The following is a 19,410-nucleotide window of genomic DNA, read 5'->3' as shown; positions in this document are numbered from 1 at the left end:
TGAGAGTATTAGGGCATTGAACTTTAGGAATTAGAGTAATACATGTAGCATTTACTTCATTAAGCATTCTTCCTGAGTTAAAGAAGTTCCTTATTGCTTTTACGAAATCATCACCTATGATCCTCCAACAAGCCTTGAAGAATAGTGAATTGAACCCATCCATTCCCAGTGCTTTGTCATTATCTATATCTACTAAGGCTTCAACAATCTCATCCCTCGAGATCTGCTCTTGCATCTAATCTTGTTCCTCTTGTCTTAGTGTTTCCCTTGGTTGCATTCCTTCAAACTCCGCAAAGCTTACCATTTGTAAATCCTCTGGGCTAAATAGTAGCTTGTAATAGTTAACATATTCCTCTCCAATGTCATGCAAATCCTCTAATACCTTACCTTGTGCATCTTTCAAACAAGTAATTCTGTTTGTACTTCTTCTTGTCTTTACAGACTTAAAGAAATACTCTGTATTATCATCCCCCAGAATTATAACTTGATCCCTCGATTTCTGTTTGTAAAAAGACTCTTCTGTTTTTGCTGCCTTCACATACTCCCTAATGGCTATCCTCTCTTCCTTGATAAGATTCTGATTAATTGGTTCCACTTGTAGTTTAGTTTGTACCACATTCAGTTCTTTCTTTGTTACCTCTGATCTTGTTTGTATCTGCCCCACTTCCTCTTTATTCCATTGTATCACTTCCAGCTTTACATTTTTCAGTCTTCTCATGAAGGTGTACATGGGATTCCCTACCACTTAGATTACCCAAGCCCTCTCTACTGCTTCCACAAACCCTCTCTCTTTAATCCAGCAGTTGAAAAAGCGAAAACTCTTCTTCTTATAGTTCCTCTGTGTTAAGGGGTAGACCACCACAAGTGTATGGTCTGAAGTAGCTCCTTGATTCAAGAATTCAGCTTGTGTATCCCCAAATTCACTAACCCATTCCGCATTCACTAAAACCCTATCTAGCTTTCTCCATGCTCTATTCTCTTGCTTATTGCTCCAGGTAAAAAAATGCCCTTTATATCTCATATCAACCAAACCAGCCATTGTAACACAATCAAGTAGGTCTTGAAAGTGTATAGTTCTTGTTTCTGATCCACAAACCGTTTCTTGAGCTTTAAGAACTGAGTTCAAGTCCCCTAAAACAGTCCATGGTAGCGTCGTGTCTGAAATATTGACTAGATCATTCCATAACGTTCTCCTGCTAATCATATAATTTGAAGCATACACCATCATTATCAAGAATTTCTTACCATTATTCATAGAACACTCAATTGTGATGCTCTGTCTATCCTTGAGTATCAGTATCATTCCACAATCATGTGTGTTCCAACACAGCCATACTCTTCCCAGATCATCACTACTGTAATTATGTTGGCATTGCCATCCATTGCAAACCTTATTCAGTATTTGTTCCATATTTCCTTCCTTAACTCTTGTCTCTAATAACCCCATAATACTTAGCTCAAACTTCCTTAACAGCTCTTTCACTTCATAATGTTTGAACCCTTGATTGAAGCTCCTCATATTCCGGCACCTGATTCTTGTCATTAAGATGTTTTGTGAGAGTTCAAGGGACTGTATCTATTCCCTTCTTTTGACGTTCCTGCCCTTTGTCCCCCTATCTGTGCCTTAGTTGTAATAGGAATTATGGTAAATTTCCCATATTTCCTGGTGATTCTCACTTCTGCATTGATGGGTTCCTTTATGGTTCGTTGTTTTATGCATTCTTCTTCTTCTTTTGTCATGCCCTTTTCCTTTCCAGACCCTACAGGCGTTGGACTTCTCTCTTGTTCATGTTCTTTCATCCTCTCATTATTCCCATCTATGGCAGTTTGAACTTGTGGTTTGCATCGGTGTTTCTTGCTAGGTGATATCCATTTATCTTCTTCATGTATGTCATGTACCTCCTGTACTTCGCTTTCTTCTTTATTTTTGGTTTCCTTTATCATGTTTTCAGTATTTGCTTCTCCTTTTTAACCCATACTTCAGTTTTCACTGAATTTTTTGTTGTCTTTGCAAAAGCCTTTGCACATTTACTCTCCACATGTCCAAAAGTGTTACAGTGATTACAACAAGGGGGTTTCCAATTGTACTAAAACCCTATTTTGATTGCTCTCCTCTGATCAATCACTACTGGTAGCTCCTTAGGATATGTGCAATCAACTTTTATTTCAATACAAACTCTAGCATAGATTGTTCTCTTCCTATCTTCAGTTAGTTTATCTGTAAATAACAGATTGCCAATCACACTACCCACCTGACTGAATCCTTCTTCATCCCACAACTCCATTGGGTATCTCTTCATAATAACCTAAATAGGAATCATTTTTAATGCCTCATCATCATCCTCCATGAACAGCTTCCATGGTCTGATAACTACAAGCTGACTCGCAATGTGAAACGATCCTATGTTCAACACGTTCCTTCTGTCTTCCTCATCCTCAAAGTTGAATGTGTACATTGTTTCCCCATACGGTAACATAGTGAATCCATGCTTCAGCCTCCATGTTCGAGAAACAATCTCTTTTACATACCCATATCCATGTCTTTTACCCACAAAACTACCCACCACTAGCTTCTCATACTTCTTGTATAAATGTTCAAACTTTGAAGAGTTTACATGTAACACAGGCTTGCCATTCACTATGGTAGGAGGAACATACTTCAGGTTCCTTTTACCTACATTCGATCGTCCTAACACATCAGCCCAAGATGATTTTGGTGTTGCTTCTACCTTCTCTGGTGCTATTGCTACCCTCTCAGTAGCCTCCACCCCATCTTGTTGTTGTTTACATAGCACTTCATGTTTTCCCGATACCATCGTTTCCTTCCCAGTCTGCATTTCTGCCCTATCAGCCCATGATTGCTTCCTTTTCTGTTAAGTTTTCTTTATTTCCATTACTTTCCAATACTTCCTTTCCCCTTCCATTTGTGTTCAGCCTACCCTCTCTATCTTGCTGGCTTTGCATGATTCCCGATATTTTTTTCTCTTTATCATCTTCCCCCAAAAATTTTGTGGTTTTTCCTTCCAGATTCAATTCTTTCGGTTCCACTGTATTGGGTAGGTCATCACTCGCTTTTCTAGAGATTTGCTTGAAGATTAACCCTCCATCTTCTCCCACTCCGGCAATACGTGCTACCCCTCGTGTCTCTCGTTTCTTAAGCGTTTTGAGTTATACTGACTCTGTGTGTTCCCCCAACTCTTGGACTTCCTTGACCGCCTCCAATAATCTCTGGGCCTCTTTGAGTAATCCTTCTTTCATGTTCTCAGGAGTAAGACTCTCCGGTGACTCTTCATGTGGTCCTCGGTCATTCAGCTTCACTCTAAACTCCTCCAACAGCTTCCTTCTATACCTTTCTACAGAGCCCTCACCATAGCGTGCCTTAATCTCACTCTCAAAGTTGTCCACCTCTAACTCTTCCTCTTCTGATGATGAACTCCCAGTTGGTGTGCTAGGGTTTGCTACCCCTAAAACTCTAAACTCGTGTGTTTTTTCTTGTTTTTCCATAACTTTGAGTAAAGTTACGAAAATACCCCTAATGACATAAAATCTCCCTTAATTTGCCACTATTAAAACTAACTAAGCTAATCCCTAAAAAAAAAAGGAAAGAAATTACCATAGGAACATGAGCAAAAACGGCAGTAACCTGTACTCCGTTCTTCGTGATGAGAATATACCACCCCCAAACAAGTTTGGAGTGTGGGTTGATAGATATAGAACAAGATGTACATGGTTTATCTAAACTATTGATTTACGAAATTATTCAACTATGAAATATTTAACATGCATGTAGAATTATACTTAGAAGTTAAGAAATAAAAAGATGGGAAATGCATGTATGTACACAACTATCTATATGTAATGGGTGTGTGTGTGTGTTTCTTTTTGAATCCTATTTTTCTCAAAAGGTATCTCTAACCATATAGAGGGTTTTTACAAAAAGATAAAATCATATGTTTATCCAGTATCATTTTGGTTACTCTGGGAGTGTAAGATTTTAATATTTATATCCTTATGTTTTTGGAAAACTATGGAGAGAAATTTTAAAGATAACTCGTACAAAAGCAGTGATTTCTAAGATAAGTTTGAAAACAAACTATAATAGGTGATCTGAAATTAGGCAACTTTCGTGTTGACTCTTTATTGAACCAAATCCAGTCAGACTGTGGCTTCAGTTATGTGTGTTGCGGGATTTACTGTGCAGAACGTAGTGGGAAAGTTTATCTGATTGAACACTAGTGGATGGTGGAACTAGGTCTCTTTGGTGGATTTTGGTAGTTCTGGTTAAAATAGGTGGAACCAATGCTCTTTTCTGATTGATGTAGGTACTTTGTCCTTGTCTGAATGTAGTTGGTGGTTTGACAAACCCTGGAGGTGGTTGAGTTTATGGGTTTGGGTGTTGCATCCATGCTACATTTGGTATATTGAAAGCACAGACTTCTTAATGGTATGTATGTTGGTGCGCAAGGGACAATTGGTATCTATGTGGGTTAAGCTGAGACAGAAAGTTCATGATGATATGGGTGACCCTTAGTAACACATAACTGATCCTCAAACTACCCTTAGAAAAATAGAGATTGTGTACTTCTATGAGTTGGTATATGTGGAATCCATTGCCCGTTTTGTGTTTTGGAAATCACATAACTATTGATGTATTGAGAAACTCTATTATAAGCACAGGAAAAACAAGAGCTTTTGTGAAAGTGTGAGAGAAGGGTTTTTCTTTTTGGCCTATTGAGTTTTTGTTCCTAAATTACTTATAACAGAAAAATATAACCTATAAAACTACTAAGAAAAATCACTATGACAAAAGTGATCCTCCCAATAGAAAATGCTTTAAATTAAGTGATTCTAATTGAAAACCTGTGTGGGGTTTGGCTTACCTTAGATTAAGCACTTCCTTATTTTGCAAGAAAGCAAATCTAGTGAAGAGGACTAGCTCTATTGCTAGATAATCTAGTCTCTCCTATCCTAATCTCTAGTTAGCCCTATTTTGTAGCTATTCCAACCAGAGAGAAAGACGAAGCTTAAAATAATTAGAAATCACCCATAGAAGGAAAAAGTTTCGAAATCAAGGGCTCCATCTGCCAACCATCCCACGGTATGGCATGCCTATGGAAGACGAGACATATTAAACAACTATGAGAGACAATCGTAAGATACATGTAGGAACCGTTATTTCATAATATAAATTTCTACAAACTGTGAAAACCATGCGCAGCGGAATTAATGGGGTTCACGATTTTGATTGGAAAACATACCTGTAAATCGGCTAAGATAACTCTGAGAAAATAAGATATATGAATCAGCAACCTCTTGATCTTCTGTTGTATTCCTATCTTTAGATTGGACGTTGTGTAGGCAACGATCTACTAACCCTTTCTTTCTCTCTTTCCTTGCCTCTCTTTTTTTTAATCAAAAATGAAATAATGAATAGTGAATTCGGCCAGGAGAGAAGGGTTTCTATTTATAGGCTACAATAGGGACCATGATGTGAAATTAGGGTTGGGCCTCCTGAAGAGCTTGGGCTTCCCATGTTCGCCCAGAACACATGGCCCAACCCTAATTTCACTAATTTCCCAAGTTCGTCAACAAATGGCTTATTCCACTAAAAGCCATTGTTGCATTACCGCCCTAATCCCAAATTACGTGTTACGTTTATGGGCTCCATATTATATGCTTGTTGATCTCCCCGTGTTTAAGATATTGAATGCTCGTTGATTAAGTCAAGTTACTGACAACTACATCAATCAACTTCTTATGTCCTTCAGTTGTACCACTCAACCTCATTGTCATGTCGGAATAAATCCACCTGTAGGGTTTACATGACAATCCTTATGAGCTCTTCAAGGGGACATCATCAACCCGACTTCCTGTGGGTCACGGATTCCTTCTATAATCAACATCACACCTTACATACAATGTCATTACCCAATCCATTGAGTTTGTTGATTCACAAATGAATCTCACTCATTAATGATTTAAAACAATGTACAATGCACGTAAGTGCTTGTTATTATATCCGGATTAAGAGGACAAACATCCATAATAACAGAGGTGTTTGTTCTCTTATATAATAAGTATAAAGAGAAATAACCTCACTTGGTCCTGTTACACACAAAGTGTACTAGTGTAATCCTATAGTCAAGATAGACTAATACCAGATTATACTACAACCATACCAATGGTTTGTCCAAATCTCTATCTAGGTTGTGAACGTTTACTTATACTTTATAAGGTACTGACAATATGATCTTCTGTTTGTCACCACACACCATATCATTTACAACATAAAGTATTAGACACATGCATATAACTAATAACATATATAATATGCATAACATTTGCCCATATAATTCTCATTCAAAATATAAAGAATTAGAGTTAATACAAAAGTAATGCTTTTAGTATATAACCCTATCAACACCTTCACTCAATCCCCATCGCCCTCTGCTTTGTTTCACATCTCTTCTTTATAGAGGAAAGACTACTCAGCGTGAAAGGTGAGGATAGAATGAAAGAACTTAAGTAAAATAGAAAACTGGGAAATGTAAATAAAGACAGGAATTGTAAATGACACGAATAGAAAAGTTATTCTAAAAAGAAGTGTAAAATAAAGATAAGAAAAATTGTATACTTGCTCCATAGGGGTACACTACTCAAATAATGAGTAAAAGTGCTAACAAGGAATATACAAGTATACGTGGACTCAAGGCTCCGACGCTTACAACAACACACTCCAAGTGGAGTGATCTGGTTACTTTAATGATGCACTCCCATGGAATGCATCAAGAAAACACGATGTGTCTTTTTTAGTCAAGACTATATGTGGGGTCGTTTTAAGTCAGATTCCCTAAGACTATATGCATATGATGAATGATATGTTTTTAGCTATATACTAATAATCTAAACAGTTGGGGATCTTTATAGAAAAACATGTAAAAGTATACACCCCCAAACGTAATGAAAACATCCATTTGGAGTGTAAGATGCATGATGATAAGAGAAAACTTATGTAACGTATCATGGCATTTATGTAATAAACCATCATTGAATTGTGCAAGAGAGTGTGAGTGTGGTAGCAGTTGTTCTTCATGGGGCTTAGATAATGCGACATATGGCAAACTGGGTTTTTCAACCACTTGAATAAAAAGATCATTGTATGCTCTCAAGAACTCATATTCCACCTTATATTCTATTTCCTCTTTTTTTGGCATTTCAATCAATGCGGGGCTCTTCTCAACTGGAATGATAGTCTCGAGAGTTTTGTATGTTGGGTAAAGTTTCTTTACTGGGAAGGTTTAGAAAATTATGAAGGATTTCGAAAGCAATTGGCTTAAGTGTGAGCTTGAGGTTTCTTTGAAATGGTTTAGTGGTGCAGTCCTCAAAATCTGGTAGATTTTTTATGAATGGATGTTGGCTTTCAAGAGGTATTAACTCGGGGGAATGATGGTCGGGTGGTGGTTCTTCATATGATCTTGAGGACTCAGATAATTCTTTATCTAGTTTTGGTGTTTCCACAAATTTGTGGTTCATATCGACAATATTAAGGATGTCACAAAATTTTCCATTGATTTAACGGCCAAACTAAAATTAGATCCACTTTCCATTATAGAATTTATATCCTCTTCTCCAAGCACTTCATTTTCTTTGTCCTCTTTGTCATTGTCCAAGTGTGTCGAGTCATTTTCTATCACATGTTCTAGATTTTCTTCTGCCGGAGTGGTCTCATCCATGGGTGTATTAAGACAAATGGGAGACACTATAACTTTACACATGTAATCATCATAAGAACTAGAATTCACATGATAGTCACGTGGATGGTGATGGGGTTTTAATTGGTCATAAATGTCATGATATGCTTTAGCAATTGGTTTTGTTATAGCAACACCTTGTTCCTCTTTTTGGTTAGTTTTTGTACTGGTGGGAAGAACATTAGTCTCAGACTTGATATTGATTAAAATGGATTGGAGAGAACAGAAGGTCTTTGCTATTTGTTGTATTTGAATTGTTTGCTCGACCATTGCTTGGTAAAGTTGGTCTGCGATAGATGGTGGAGAGGGATATGAATTAGATATGGATGGTGATGTGAATGGTAATGGGCTTTGGGTGAAACCGCACTCTGACTGACCATATAGATACATGAATGATGGTTGACTATTTGTGGTGGAATTCCATGAATTGTCTATATGATTAGAAAACTATGGGGGTGTATTGGGTACTACGGAAATTTGAAAATTGAGGTTCGTAATTGTAAGAATATTCTATAGGAGGCTCAAACTCGATATATGATGTGCATTCTGCCCAATGATATGGACTACCATAGCAAGAACATTGCTCTGGGTTTGCATTATAATTCCATGACGGTTGCGATGCATATTGATAAGACATGGATGCTCAAACGAGAATGATGCACAATCTGCAGAAATTTATTTATGACTTTGAAGTTTTTGAAAAGTCTACATGCAATGTCTGTAGATTAGAAACTATGTCATGTTTGAATTTAACAGTGGGTGCGAAACTGGGTTTTGGGAACTACACGCGTCGAGGGAGAAGATCACTACTTCACGAGATGGTGTGCCACCAAGAATCTCTCACCTACGGTATTTCTGAGAGAGGGGAGTGAGGAAGGTGGTTGGTCCACTGGAATCTGGTAGTTTACTACTCTATTTGCTCATGCTTTATCCTGATGGACGTGACTAAATTGGCTCTGCTTGGTTGATTTTATCTTTTTAATTTGGTTTATGTAACAAACATTTCATGTAACGTCCGTTCTAAAGTGGGTCTTAATCCTACTTTTTGTTCTTTTAGGGCTCGAGTTTAGCCTTAGCGTTAAATATAAAGATGACACTAAACTATAAATCACACAATCATGCAAGCATGCTTAGTAACATACAAGTATCCTCTTACACTTTGTAGCGAGGAGGGTTAGAAATTACCACCCAGGGTTTGCATACATGACCCATGGGGTGAAGGCGACATGGTGGGGTTGACGAAGTGTTTGGTGTTTTGTCTGTCAGCCCACCATTAGATCTTTTCCTTATGGTTACAAATTTATTCTAACTAAGACCCACAAGTAGGGTCAAAATGTTGGTAAAGCCAATAAATTACAATTGATTGCCTTCGTGGGCCTAAAACAACTTTGCCTTCATGGGCTTAAACTATAAAAGCTGTAAACACAAAAATTAACTACGTTTAACTTAATTAACTAATCACTTAATTAAACAAAATACGTAAAAGTTTGGAAAGTGTTCATCAAAGATTGGAACTTCAACCCCCAAGTTGGGTTGAGATGCGCGAGCGTGATGTTACACTATTTGCCTCGCACATCCAACCGGTCCAAGTTGGTTGAATCCCCAACTCTTGGTAAGTAAACTTAAAACAAATGACTATACTTCCAAAGTTTAAACTATTTTGTATTTACCTTAATTTTTATTTTATTATTATTTTAATACTAAAAAAATAAAATACATAATAAAGATAATATTAAAATATGATATTATCCTAAAAATCTAACATTTTTCAAATAAAGAAAATTAACTAATTTATCTGATTGGACACTAGTGGATGGTGGAACTAGGTCTCTTTGGTGGATTTTGGTAGTTTTGGTTAAAATGGGATTGAACCAATGATCTGTTCTGATTGTTGTAGGTACGTTGTTCTTGTCTGAATGTATTTTATGGTTTGACGAACCCTGGAGGTGGTTGGGTTTGTGGCTTTGGGTGTTGCCTCCATGGTATATTTGGTACATTGAATCCACATACTTTTTCTAGTGGAAGTGATTGTATGATGGTGAGCAAGGGACAATTGGTATCTGGTTTAAACTGGGACAGAAAGTGCATGGTGATATGTGCGACCCTTAGTAGCACATAACTGATCCTCAAACCGCCCTTAGAAGAATGGAGATTGCGTACTTCTAAGGGCTAGTCTATGTGGAATCCATTGCCCATGTTTTGAAAAATCACATGACTTGTGTTGTATCGAGAAACTCTATTATAAGCACAAGAAAAACAATAATTTTATTAAAGAAAGAAAGAAATATTTATTTTTGGCTTTTTGGTTTTATGTTCCTAAATTACTATGACAGAAAAATATAAACTATAAAACTACTAAGAGAAATCACTATGTCGAAAGTGATCCTCCCAATAGAAGGTGCTTGAAATTAAGTGATTCTAATTGAAAACCTATGTGGGGTTTGGCTTATCCTAGATTGTGCACTTCTTTGTTTTGCAAGAAAGCGAATCTAGTGAAGAGGACTAGCTTTATTGCTAGATAATCTAGTCTATCCTCTCCTAATCTCTAGTTAGCCTTATTTTGTAGCTATTCCAACTAGAGAGAAAGACGAAGCTTGAAACAATTAGAAATCACCCATAGAAGGAAAATGTTTTCAAAATTAAGGGCTCCTGCTGCCAACCATCCCATGGTTTGGCATGCCTATGGAAGACGAGACATGCTGAACAACCATGAGAGACAACCGTAAGACACCTTCACTCAATCCCATCACCCTTTACTTTGTTTCATATCTCTTCTTTATAGAGGAAATATTACTCAGCGTCAAAGGTGAGATTGAAAGAAAAATGCTTATGTAAAAATAGAAAATAGGTAAATGAAATTAAAGACAAAAATTGCAAATGACAAGAATAGAAAATCTATTCTAAAAAGAAGTGTAAAATAAAGAAAAAGAAAATTGTATACATCTTCCATAGGGGTACACTACTCCAACTTAGTTGATTAGCCCCCAAATGTCCATTTTATTACCTTTACAATGCTTCAAATATGCTCTTCTTATGCTTAATGAACATATAACTTATAGCTTTTGCTACCATATGCAGGATACATGCCATTCAGGACGCATATTCCTAATACGTGTATTTTGGCACAAAAAGGATGGCTATTTACGCTGCTTGGGAAGATTCCAGCTTGGGGGCAATAGTGCCGGAAAGTCAAAGTCAAGGACTCAAGATTGAAAGCTACTGACCTAGGGACCTAAAGCCAATTTCAAGACTTCTAGTATATGGGCTGAGTACATTTAGCACATTTAGCACTTTTACTCGTAGTTGGAGTAGTGTACCTCTATGGAGCAAGTATACAATTTTCTTTTTCTTTATTTTCAATTTCTTTTTAGAATAGCTTTTCTATTATTGTCATTTACAATTAATATCTTTATTTTCATTTCCCTGTTTTATGTTTTTACATAAGCATTTTTCTTTCAATCTCACCTTTGACGTTGAGTAGTCTTTCCTCTATAAAGAAGAAATGTGAAACAAAGCAGAGGGTGATGGGGATTGAGTGAAGGTGTCTTACGATTGTCTCTAGTGGTTGTTTAGCATTTCTCGTCTTCCATAGGCATGCCATACCGTGGGATGGTTGGCAGTAGGAGCCCTTGATTTCGAAAACTTTTTCCTTCTATGGGTGATTTATAATTGTTTCGAGCTTTGTCTTTCTCTCTGGTTGGAATAGCTACAAAATAGGGCTAACTAGAGATTAGGAGAGGAGAGACTAGATTATCTAGCAATAGAGTTAGTCCATTTCACTGGATTCGCTTTCTTGCAAAACAAGGAAGTGCATAATCTAGGGTAAGCCAAACCACACACAGGTTTTCAATTAGAATCACTAAATTTCAAGCATCTTTTATTGGGAGGATCATGATAAAAGCATAAAATTGAATATTTTTACTAATGAATAAAGCGATGAAACTCTAAACACAAGTAAAACTAAAACTGAACTATACTTGTGATTATCAAAGATTTCTACTCTCGATACTATTGAAGTAGAGTTGGAATAGAAGATTCGTTCCACTCTTAGATCTTTAGCATTCAAGTTTCCTACGACTATCAATCCTACCAAAGTCAATGAGAGTTTTACGAAGGGAATTCTAAGAACAAGATACTAACAATAATGATTCAACTACGAAATGCTATGGGATATTACGGTTTGAATCTAGAATAAGAATTAGAGGGGAATTGAATCCACCTTGAATCCAACTTAATAGACTAGCATAGATTGTTATAATCCAATTCTCACGTTCTTACGGTAAGAATTGGTCGTTCTAATCCCTACTTATACATCGCATCTCTACCAATTCATAACTAGCATGTGAGGACGTCCACCCATTTTCATGGCGAATCAACGACCTTCTAGAGTGGAATAGACTCTTACAATGATTCTACACTACACAATCAAGTTTTCATCAAGGTTTCATCAAACCCTCTAATGGAGGTTTAGCCTTGATTCATCAAACTATCATTTCCATATGAAATTAAACTAGACATCATATAAAGGTTCTAACTTTACTAAATTGAACTAAACAATAATTCAAATCTAAATTAACAACTAAGAAATCATTAATGACTAAGAATCGAAATTAGATCTAAGCAATTTTAAATAGCAAAATCGAAATTATCAAGAACTAACTATTTTATTTATCTAATGAATGATAAACAATGATTCAATACTGAAATTAAAACAAGAATAACAACTAATTAATTAATTGAAAAACTAGATCTAGAACTAAGCTTTAATGGCTACTCTAATGGCTACTTTCTATCGTAAGCTAATTGATACTTAAGAGCTAAGTCTTGTGTGTGGAAATGGAGGAGACCAGATCCACATTTTCGTGCATGGGCTGATGGTCCATGTTTTTGGCCGAAAAATCGAGCCCAAAGCCCAATTTCTTCAGTCCACAGGGCCCTTTTCAGTTGGCTTTGACTTTAATAAGCTTTTCGTCCACTTCTGCTCCTCTGATTGGGTCATGGTTTGGACCATTGGAAAGCTCTTTCAGAGACGGTCTGTTTGACATAAGGTACACCCAATTCCAAGGCCTGAATCCAAAGATACAGTCTTTGGAAGTTCTACTGACTTTTGTGTGTTGTTTATGCCTGTCTTAGCCTTTAATCGCAGAACTTCTTAACAACCAACCCTTGCTCCTTTATATCGCCAGAGTGGCATATTTCTGCACATAATTGACTTTAATGTCTAAAATACATAAAAGCATATAATTAGCTTTAACTCTTATTTATTACTCGCATAATTGGTCGAAAAGTATTATTGTTAAGGGGTTAAAACTACAGTTTTGGGCTCTTATCAAACCACCCCCAAACAGTATTTTGCTTGTCCTCAAGCAAATATGAGAAATTATAATAAGTGACCAAAAATGGAGTTCTAACTAATCTTGTTTCGCTGAGTGCGATTACATTGATCATATGCCTCGAGGCCTTAAACCACTAGGAATTCCCTAGTGGACGAGTTATAGCCTCGTGAGAGTTTTTCCAGTGAAGGTACTCACAAACTTTATCTATACTACAACAACTCAGAAATAAAACTATTGTTTCCTTATCTATGTCTCAATTATCTATACATTTCACTAGCAATGAATACAGAATAATCAAGTCGAAACCTAAGCTAATATATACATAATAATCAATCATCTACGAATAAACATATATACAATGAGTAATACTATGAGATAAACTAGCAGGTCCGTTTATGAAAACTGGAAATAGCGTCCTTAAGTAGGTCCTCACATAAATGTCAAGACAAAAACCACTCTGATTTTTCTGCTCAAGTTTCGCTATTCCAGTGTGCAGTGGGCACATTTTACCTTACAAACTCTATGACACACAAGGAAGTCGGAGTCGATCAAACACATCTGCCACTTACTATCTGATAAATGTAAAATGAATAGTTTACCTACGAAATTCAACGATGAATTCAATCCGTAAGTAAACTAAAACTGTTGTTTTACGAGTCTCAATTATCTATCAAAGCTTCTACTCGATCACGAATTGCACTAAGTGGAGTAGGAAGTTCGCTCCACTCCTAGTTCCCTAGCATGGATTGTTTTCTAAGTCTAAGAAATCAGTCTTAAGTCAATGAGAGCTTTACTTAAATGTTATGCTACGATGCAATATGAAATTGATTATTTGAATTTAAACTACTTAATGCTATGGAAATATGATTGTTTTGAATCTAGATAAAGGATTGTAGGGAATTGAATCCACCTCGAATCCAACTTAACAACCTAGCGTAGAATGTTGTATCTCAATTCTCACGCTCTTCTTATGGAGAATTTCAAGTTCTAATCCCTAGTGTTCATGGCATTCCTATCGGATACTAACTAGCATGTGAGGTCGTCCACCCATTCTCATGGCGAAACACGACCTTCTAGAGTGGAATAGATTCTACAACCAATTCTATACTAAACAACTAAGTTTTCATCAAGGCTTCATCAACCCCTCTAATGGAGGTTTTAGCCTTGAGTCATCAAAACATCATTTCCCATATTATTATAACTAAACATAATATCAAGATTCGAAATTTACTTAATTTAAACAATAATGAAATCTAATTTAATGACTAAAATGAAATAAGGACAGGAATTGAAATTAGATCTAGAATTGGAAATGACAAAATCGAAATTAACAAATAGCTATTTATTTATTAATACTAATGAAGAACTATGATTCTAATAGTTTTAATCTAAGACAAGAATTTGAATTGAAACTAAACTTAATTAAAACAATCAAATCTAGATCTAGAAGCTATTTTAATGGCTACTTTTTACTCTAACCTATCTTCCCTAATTCTCTACTAATTAATCTACCATTAACAATGAGCTAAGCTTTTGTTTTTATACATCCAGATCCAAAAATCGTGCATGGGCTTGGAGCCATGCTTTGGGCCAGAGAATTAGGCCCAAAACCCAATTCTTTCAGTCCAAAAAGGCCTCTTCAGCTAGATTTGGCTTCAATAGACTTTTCGTCCACTTCTGCTCCTCTGATTGGGTCAAGGCTTGGACCATTGCAAAGCTCTTTCTGAGCCGGTCGTTTTAACATAAGGTAGGCCCAATTCTGAGGTCTGAGTCCAAAGATATGGCATTCGGATGTTCTGCTGACTTTTGCTCCTTTATCTCGCTAAAGTGGCACATTTCTGCACATAATGGACTTTGAAGCCCTGAAATGCATAAAAACATGTAATCGTATTAACTCTTACTTATTATTCACATAATTGGTCTAACAAAGATGATTATTAAGGGGTTAAAACTACAGTTTTGGGCTCTTATCAAACCACCCCCAAAAAAGATTTTGCTTGTCCTCAAGCAAAGATGAGAAATTAGAATAAGTGACCAAAAATAGAGTTCTAACTACTCTCATTTCACTGAGTCGCGATTGCATTGACCATATGCAACAAGGCCTTAAACCACTAGGAATTCCCTAGTGGACGAAGTTATAGCCTCGTGAGAGTTTTCCAGTGAAGCTACTCACAAACTTCATCTATACTACAACGACTAAGAAAATAAAACAATTGTTTCCTTATTCATGCTCAACTATCTATACATCTCTAGCAATTGAATAAGAATAACCAAGTCAAAACCTAAGTTAATATATGCATAATAATCAATCATCTAAAATAAACATATACACAATGAGTAGTACTATACAATGTTTAGCAGGTTTGTTTCTGAGAACTCGGAATAGCGTCCTTAAGTAGGTTCTCACAATAATAGTCAAGAAACAACACTCTGATTTTTCCACTCAAGTTTAAGCTACTCCAATTAATGCGATGGGCACACTTTACCTTAAAATCTCAATGACAACAAGGAAGCCGGAGTCGATCAAACACATCTGCCACTTACTATCACACTAACCTATTCCTAATTGAGCTAGAGGTCTTTATTAGGTGTTACGGGGATTAGGAGATGGTTTAAGAAGGAAGGAAATGGATATTCAAAAGGACAAGTCTGAGATAATAGAGTCTTCATATTATGTAACTAGAGAAACCTTGTTATTTACTTTTGCTTCTACACTTTGTTTCCATCCTTAGACATATTTTTCTTTTTCTTTTCTTTGGCTTTTGACTCCCTTTTATTCTATTTTTGGAGTTTTTATTTTATTTCTATTTTTATTTTTCTTTTCTTTGGATGGAAACTTCTTTTCTTTATTTTCTGAAGCAACTAACTAATTTTTGTTTACACAGGTTTTTCTCTTCTTCTTTCTTCATCATTCTATTCTCAGACGTATTCTAAATTGGGTAGGTTGATTTTTTTTTTCTTTATTTTGTTTTTGTAACAGGGTAAAGGAATTGTGGTTTATGGAAGGGCTAATGAAAGGCTCGATTAGGCTTACTAGCTTAAAATATACTTAGGTCAGAATTTCTAGCTATATCGATCCAAAAGGGCCTAAATTCTCGCTTAGGATATGGTTTAGTGATCAAGCAAGTGGACGTGTGATTTCTCTATCCGATTTTGCTTCTCCCTTGTGTCATTTCTCAAATGTTTCGGCTTTCATATAAAGGCTTTTTAGGCTATATTCTCACAGGATTTGTAGAATAAGTACTCTAGCCTAGATTTCAGAAAACTTATCGCTAACAATCATAGATACTTTCGTGTAATATATTTATAGATAGATGCAAAGATTATTACCTACACATTAACCTAAGTTTCTAACAATTATTCGATGCAAATGACTACGGAGACTTCTAGATTGTTAAGAGCATGGAGAAAGAAACAATACCAATATTCCTAAGTGTATAGCATAACTTATTTATTTATATTTTTGAATTTTTGAAATTTTAACTAGAAAACAAATGCATATTATACATATTTATATCCTAGCAGATGTCTTAATTACACGTGTTTCTATGCCCCCAAACAAGAAGCATGCTTTGTCCTCAAAGCATTTAAATAAAGAGGGTAGGAAAAATACCATTGAAACGCTGCGTGAAATTCAGAAACATCCGCAAAACAAGGTTAGAACGTGCTAATATAGGAAATAAAACCGACGCTTGACTCTATAAGAGTTCCACCCATTATGGGGTTAACAGAATTAAATTGCTTGGGACATAAGCGCACACTAACGTAAACTAAAACTTACCTCCACTCCGCTGTTATTCGTCATCTTCGCCATCCTCTACTTCTATAAAGAAGTGAGGCTCCTTCAGCCCCTGCCATGCTATGATAATTTGCCGTGCTTCACGCCATTTATCATCTATGGTTGCTAACCTATTAAGTGCCACTTGGTCCGATGGGGTGTAGGGTGCAACCTGGTGAGGTTGTATCCGCCACCCTTGCCAAGTCATTGCACGGAAAGATCGAATAATACTATTGGTGGGTCGCGACCGTCTATCCTAATCCAATCCGTGAAACGTGTACAAAAACAGGGAAAGAAACATAGCATAATACGTGAAATTAGAACAGGCATAAGAAGGTACTTATGCCTCATGGTATGGGCTCGTGCTAAACTAGACATCAAAGTTCGGGAAGGTCATAGAACCCGGCGCCCCGTGGCTAAAGCAAGGAAAAACGCTGCAAGTGGCGCCATTCACGTAAGAAAAACGCCATTCCCTAAAATGTTTAGCATAATCCAAAACATAACAATTCCTATGTTCATGGACAAGCTACCAAGGGCAACGTTATAGTCCCCTTGGTCCTCAATACGGAAAATGCCTGCCCCATAAGCCTCGTGCAAAACTCATAAGTGTAGACATGCATATTATCGACCCAATAGCACCATGGGTCTTGTATCTCAAATGGGGCATAGCAAGTCCAAGAACAAATGCTAGCAAGAACCCGGTAATTTCCATTGGTTCATCGTCAATGTTGATGGAGAACACTTGTTCTCCATCCGGTCTCTCAAAGAAAATGCAGTTATTATAAAAAATAAGATGCAAGTCTTTGAGAATAAAGTTCAGCCGGTCTTACCATAAGAGGTTCCCAACCAACGATGTGATCACCTCAAAACCAAGCACCGTAAGTAGTGCTTTGGAACAAATCTTCGAAAAGACTGTTCGGTATTATTATAGGAGATGTCATCTCAAAACTACGCCTCGGAACAGCTGCAAAACAACCGGGCACAACTCGAGGAAAACTGGAATTTTTCTGGTCCACGGAAGTCAGGGCGCGAACGCGCTCAACTAGGGCGCGAGTCGCGCTCTTTGTATTTTGGAATTCCAGTGTTTGAGCCGAAGTCGCTTGACTTGAAGCGCTGGGCGCCTCGAGCAAAATTTTCGTCGAGGAAGTGTAGCGCGCGAAGGCGCTCCTCCTGGCTCGGGGCAAGCTCGAAGTTGCAGATTTGCGAAAATGGAGACGAAACGTGGGAATCGCGGGTGTGAAGGGTGCGTGATGGAAGTTAGATGTAGTGTGAGTTGTGAGTGTAGAATGTATGAAGTTTATATAGGTTTTAAGTTGCTAAAACGGATCGGGAAGTTGCCACAAAGTATTTACGGCAGTTTCCGGAAATCCTAAAATTTCCAAACCCTAAAACGGAAACAACTCATTTTCTTGATTCTAATTCAAACCCAGTATCTTTTAGGTTGATTTTATGATTGAATGTACCTATTTAATCTAGATTTCATCCTACAATGATTCTCAATCATAGATATGCCTAAACGGCCATATTTTCACCTTACTCCGTAATAAATTCTAACACTAGGGTTATATAAAAATAAAGCTTGAATTGATAAAACCACCCCCAAACAAGTTGGGAAGGTGGGATCAATATGAAACAACCACACATACTGAAAATAACCCCTTATATTAAAATTTTCATTCGGAGTACCTTTCGCTACAAAATTCAAATTACGAAAATAAAAGTTACATTACAATAAAAACAACAAAAATAAATAAAACAACAACCACTATCAATCCTCACACTCTCTAAACACCTCGCCACCGGGTGGCGGAGGGCACACTCTCTAGTGGTGGCTCCGGGGCTCCGGAAGGTCCAGCAGCAGTCGTCCTTCGCCGACGACGCCATGCCTCGTAGCTGTGTCCTCGAGAATCAGAGTCTGTATGAGGTGGGAAGCGTGCAAGCATATCCACTCTAAACCGGCACGGGCTTCCATCTCACCCCTCGCTGTTCCCATCTCATCATCCTCTCTGCGGGTGCGGATCTCGGTTGTGATGAATAGTCGCCTGTCGATTCGGAGGTCTGCCGCAGATAGTGTTTAGTGAACGATGCCCCTATGAAGCATAGCCATGCGTTCTGCATCTGATCAACACCTCTGGAAGGCATCCGTATCAAAGCAAGTCACGTCCTCCTCATCCTCATCCGAATCATCCTCATCCTCCTCCTCTATCTCATCTTGTTCCCTATCCGCGGGCAATATCCAGCGTTGTTGGACACACTCCCTATAGATACGCGGGTTACGGTGCAGGGTAATGTAAATCCTATCGACGGAGAGTCGCTTCATCTTCAAAGATGATCTTGGTAATTAACACGGGAAGAGGTGTCAAAGACTTTCCGACCCCCTAATCATGCTCAAGCAAAACTCCAAGATACAAAAATCGTGACTTCGCTCCTGGAGTACCCATAAGATGTGGAGGCAGGCGGACCGATGTCAATGACCTTGTCCTTCCCTAGGACATTCCGACCAATCCACCGAAGCAGAGCCGGTGGTTTGGTCCCCCGAGGATGC

This window comes from Coptis chinensis, chromosome 2, assembly GCF_015680905.1.
Source record: "Coptis chinensis isolate HL-2020 chromosome 2, ASM1568090v1, whole genome shotgun sequence".
NCBI classification, from domain to species: domain Eukaryota; kingdom Viridiplantae; phylum Streptophyta; class Magnoliopsida; order Ranunculales; family Ranunculaceae; genus Coptis; species Coptis chinensis.
This window is presented reverse-complemented; position numbering follows the sequence as displayed.